Raw genomic sequence first — 5,218 nt, 5'->3', positions numbered from 1 at the left:
TCTCATAGTTCAGCTAACACTTGGACTCTATTGATCAGGTTGGTTGGTGGTGCAGGACAGGGCATTCAGCAGCAAGAAACCCTAAAGTAGACTGTGTAGCAGCAGGTGGTCTTGCAGCATCTGGGGCGGTAGCAGCTAGAGATACAGCATGTGGGCCTGCAGCAGCTGGAGATACAGCAGTGGGGGTGGCAGCAGGTGGGGCATCAGCAGGTGGTCCTGCAGCAGGTGGGGTGGCAGCAGGTGGGGCATCAGCAGGTGGTCCTGCAGCAGGTGGGGTGGCAGCAGACTGGGTGGCAACAGCTGGACACACCATAACGGGGGGGGCAGGTGGTCTGGCAGCAGACAGGCGGCAGCAGCTGGACACACTGCAGCTGGGATGGCAACAGGTGGTTGTGAAGCAGGTGGTCTGGCAGCAGCTGGGGTGTCAGCAGATTTACTGGCAGAGACCTTGGCCACAGCTCTGGTCAGAGCAACAAAAGTTGACCATGGTCTCAGAGGGTAGAGGTTCTGGGACAATTTTCAGAAGAGTATATTTTTTGAATCTGAATGCCTTCTTGCTCCAGGTCCTGTTTTATACTCTGCTGAAGGAGCTCTTTTTTTTGTTACTGTTTATCCTAATAAGTGAGGAATTATTAAATCAGGCAATTATATTTTCCAAATTGGATGGGAAACAATTTCCTATTTTTGATGGATTAGCATTTACCTCAGTGACTCTTCCTGCATCATATTTGGTTGTCTTCCTTTGCTACAGGTACTGGTTAAACATTCTAAGCTGAATATGCTGGCCCTCACCTATCTGCTTTTTGCTCCTGAGTTATCTCCTGTCATTCCTTCCTTGCAGGGATCATCTATGTTTACAGATACTGTAGATCCTTCCACAAAGCTTTGTCGTATGAACTTTGACATGGAGTAGTCCAGGTGTCACCTTCCACATCTGTGGATCTTACATGCTCACAACTTTTGTAGCATTCCTTATGGGAAAAAAAAAAAAAAAAGATTTAGTTGTACATTCAGTTCAAAAGGAAATCTCAGAAGATGGAATCTTAAGATGAGCTTCCCTGGTGGCTCAGATGGTAAAGAACCCACCTGCAATGCGGGAGACCTCGGTTTGATCACTGGGTTCAATCCCTAGGTGGGTTGGGAAAATCCCCTGGAGAAGGAAAAGGTTACTCACTCCAGTATTCTTGCCTGGAGAATTCCATGGACAGAGGAGCCTGGCTAACTACAGTTCATGGGGTTACAAAGAGTCAGACATGACTGAGCGACTTGTAGGTAAGATGAGAAGTTAGGATAGAATTTTCATCAGTGTGGTCAGTTCTAAGCAAAATTGGTTAGTGTATAGATAGGAGAAACCCAGGATACACAAATTGTGTTCTCATCTCATTTCCAAGACTTAAAATGTTGGCAGATTTTTTTGTTGTTTTTAAAGAACAACATATTCAAATATCACATGATATTGCTTATATACGGAATCTTAAAAAAGAGTACAAATGAACTTACTTCAAAACATAGAGTCACAGATGTAGAAAATAAACTTAGGGTCACCAGGGAATAGGGGTGGATAGATTAGGAGATTGGGATTGACATATGCACACTACTATGTATAAAATTGATAGCTAATAACAGTACAGTTCCCTGTACTATATAGCATAGGGAACTCTGCTCATTATTCTGTAATGATATATATGGGAAAAGAATCTTAAAAAGAGTGGATATATGTATACGTATAACTGATTCACTTTGCTGCACATCTGAAACTAACATAACATTGTAAATAAACTATACTCTAATAAAAAACTTAAAAAGAGAACAATGTGTCTGCAATGGGACATAGCCCTTCAGGAATCACCACTGGAGTGGGAACCAGTGCTTGTGTTAATTTAAAAATTATATTTATATATAAAATAGAATTGAAACTGGTTTCAAATTGAGAAAGGAGTACGTCAAGGCTGTACACTGTCACCATGCTTATTTAACTTATATGCAGAGTACATCATGTGAAATGCTGGGCTGAATGAAGCACAAGATGAAATCAAGATTGTGGGGAGAAATATCAATAACCTCAGATATGCAGATGACACCGTCCTTATGGCAGAAATTGAAAAGGAATTAAAGAACCTCTTGATGAGGGTGAAAAAGGAGTGTGAAAAAGCTGCCTTAAAACTCAACATTCAAAAAACAAAGATTATGGCATCCAGTCCCATCATTTCATGGCAAATAGATGGGAAAAGAATGGAAACAGTGACAGACTTTGTTTTGGGGGGCTCCAAAATCACTGCGTTCCCTGGTGGCTCAGAGGATAAAGCATCTGCCTGCCACGCGGGAGACCTGGGTTTGATCCCTGGGTTGGGAAGATCCCCTGGAGAAGGAAATGGCAACCCACTCCAGTATTCTTGCCTGGAGAATTCCATGGACAGAGGAGCCTGGTGGGCTACAGTCCACGGAGTCGCAAAGAGTCGGACATGACTGAGTGAGTTCACTTCAAAATAACTGTAGATGGTCACTGCAGCCATAAAATTAAAAGATGCTTGCTCCTTGGAAGAAAAGCAATAACAAACCTAGTGTATTAAAAAGCAAAGATATTACTTTGCCATTATATATTCAAAGCTATGGCTTTTCCAGTAGTCGTGTATGGCTGTAAGAGCTAGACAGTAAAAAAGGCTGAGCACCAAAGAATTGATGCCTTTGAACTGTGGTGCTGGGGATGACTCTTGGGGGTCCCTTGGACTGCAAGGAGATCAAACTAGTCAATCCTAAAGGACACCAACTGTGAGTATTCATTGGAAGGACTGATGCTGAAGCCGAAGCTCCAGTACTTTGGCTACCTGTTGTGAAGAGCTGACTCACTGGAAAAGATCCTGATACTGGGAAAGACTGAAGGCAGGAGGAGAATGGGGAGACAGAAGATGACATGGATGGATGGCATCACCGACTCAATGGACATGAGTTTGAGCAAACTCTGGGAAATGGTGAAGGACAAGGTAGCCTGGCATGCTTCAGTCGATGGAGTCACAAAGAGTCAGACACAACTGAGCTGAGGAACTGAACAACAACAATATCAAATTAGAATATACAGTGTAACCTGAAGTGTGAAAAAAAAACATATATATATATATATATATAGATAAACATTGATATCATTACCAGAAATGTGCATAGTAATTATCACTGGTTGATAGACTTATGGAAACTTAATTTTCTTCTTAATACTTTTTCTTCACTTTTTCTTTAATGACTTGTTTTTCTTTTGTAAACAGAAAAAAATTTTAAGAAAGCTATGTCATGCCATTACATTACTTAGAGATCTCCACTGTGAACCACTGGGGTTGGGTATCAGGGGAGTTCCAGGCCAGCATGGTGCTCAGAGAGTAGCACCAGTTCAGCTGTACTGGCTGCTATGATGTTCTATTAGTAAATAAACAATGCCCTGAGCTCCCAGAGTGCCCCTGCCATGATGCATCCTTGTGATCCAGTAAGAAAGAAAGTCAAGAATATGAGAAGGGCTCCTCTTCTAGAGCTAAGCCTTATGTCTATTCTGATTATTTAGTGACTTTGAACTACTGGTTTATAAGTAATTTGAATCTCATTCTTGCCCTGTAATGCCAATTCACAAACCCAAGAGTGCACAATGATACATTTCATGTGAGTGCATTCAACAAAAAAGTATACCTTTAAACTGCTTAGTAGGCAGGAAACCAAAGCTCCACCAGCTTGTTATGAACTGGAAGAAGTGTAGGAAGCACAGCACTAGGCTTGATTCTCAGTACACCTCCATATAGTTTAACTCATGGTCTGGGAGGAGCATCTCTCTATTCATTAAAGAGGTAATTCCAATGCTAGAGCTTCAAACACCCAAAATGAAATGCCAGATTTGGAACTGGAGCTGCAGCAACTAGGCAACTTAAAGAATGAAGCAGAGGTACATGTGGAACTATCAGAATGGAGCATGCTGTGAATAAGATCAAGAGAGCATTGCAGAGGAGGAAAAATAATGTTACCTCTGCCGTTCGAGAGGGAAATCTTTCTAGAGAGAACCTACTTTTCTAGGTTCTTGGCTGAGACCCACCTGTAATAAAATAGATTAATAGGCAAAAACCAAACATAAATTTAATTACATGTATACCTCTATGTTTTTGAACTGTGGTGTTGGAGAAGACTCTTGAGAGTCCCTTGGACTGCAAGGAGATCCAACCAGTCCATTCTAAAGGAGATCAGCACTGGGATTTCTTTGGAAGGAATGGTGCTAAAGCTGAAACTCCAGTATTTTGGCCACCTCATGCGAAGATTTGACTCATTGGAAAAGACTCTGATGCTGGGAGGGATTGGGGGCAAGAGGAGAAGGGGACGACAGAGGATGAGATGGCTGGATGGCATCACTGACTCAATGGACGTGAGTCTCAGTGAACTCCGGGAGCTGGTGATGGACAGGGAGGCCTGGCGTGCTGCGATTCATGGGGTCACAAAGAGTTGGACACGACTGAGCGACTAATCTGATCTGATCTGATACCTCTATATGTACATGAGAGATACCCAGGAAAACTAAGGAGCTCCTCAAAATGGGCCACCACCTTAAATATCATCTCTAGCTAAATGCAAAAGATTTTGGAGACAGGAGAGGCTGGTTATGGGAGTTAACCAGGAAAAACACAGTAAGCAGTGGTAAGGTTGTTACGCAGATTTAAGTTATTTGCCTTGTCCAGTAATAAGAGTTTCTAGAAATTTAGAATCACCTTTTTCTTCCTAGTATAGAGAGGGAGACACCCTTACAAATGTAGACTACCATTATAAATGTAAATACCTCTTACAAAAGGATAATTCTACTCAGTGTCTCCCATATATACTGTCTCTTGAGAATAACCAGCCTAAAATAGTATTTATGCCAAAGAGGAATATTTTGGGGTGGCACACTCTGCTCCTCCTCAGGATAATAAAGGCAAGTAGCTAATAGACATAAGAAAAGCTATTTAACTTGTCATTAAGAAATACAACTTAAAAAACCAATTTCTATTTTGGATTGATTATAACCAGGGCTGGTGGCAATGCATAGAAACTGGAAGGCTTATAGAATGTAAGGTGAGAGTATAAATTGATGATGCTCTTTGGAGGATGAGTTGGCAATCATTATTAAGCATATATATGGAATTTAGAAAGATGGTAATGATAACCCTGTATGCGAGACAGCAAAAGAGACACAGATGTATAGAACAGTCTTTTGGAC

At 41.7% G+C, this 5,218-nt stretch overlaps 1 pseudogene; it reads right to left on the bottom strand.

Annotated features, from left to right (window-relative positions):
- Nucleotides 1-65: 65 nt before the first annotated feature.
- Nucleotides 66-5,218, bottom strand: part of LOC104990809 — a 16,561-nt pseudogene continuing 11,408 nt past the window's right edge.

This window comes from Bison bison, unplaced genomic scaffold (genome assembly GCF_000754665.1).
Source record: "Bison bison bison isolate TAMUID 2011002044 unplaced genomic scaffold, Bison_UMD1.0 scf7180017864180, whole genome shotgun sequence".
NCBI lineage: Eukaryota > Metazoa > Chordata > Mammalia > Artiodactyla > Bovidae > Bison > Bison bison.
This window is presented reverse-complemented; position numbering and strand designations above follow the sequence as displayed.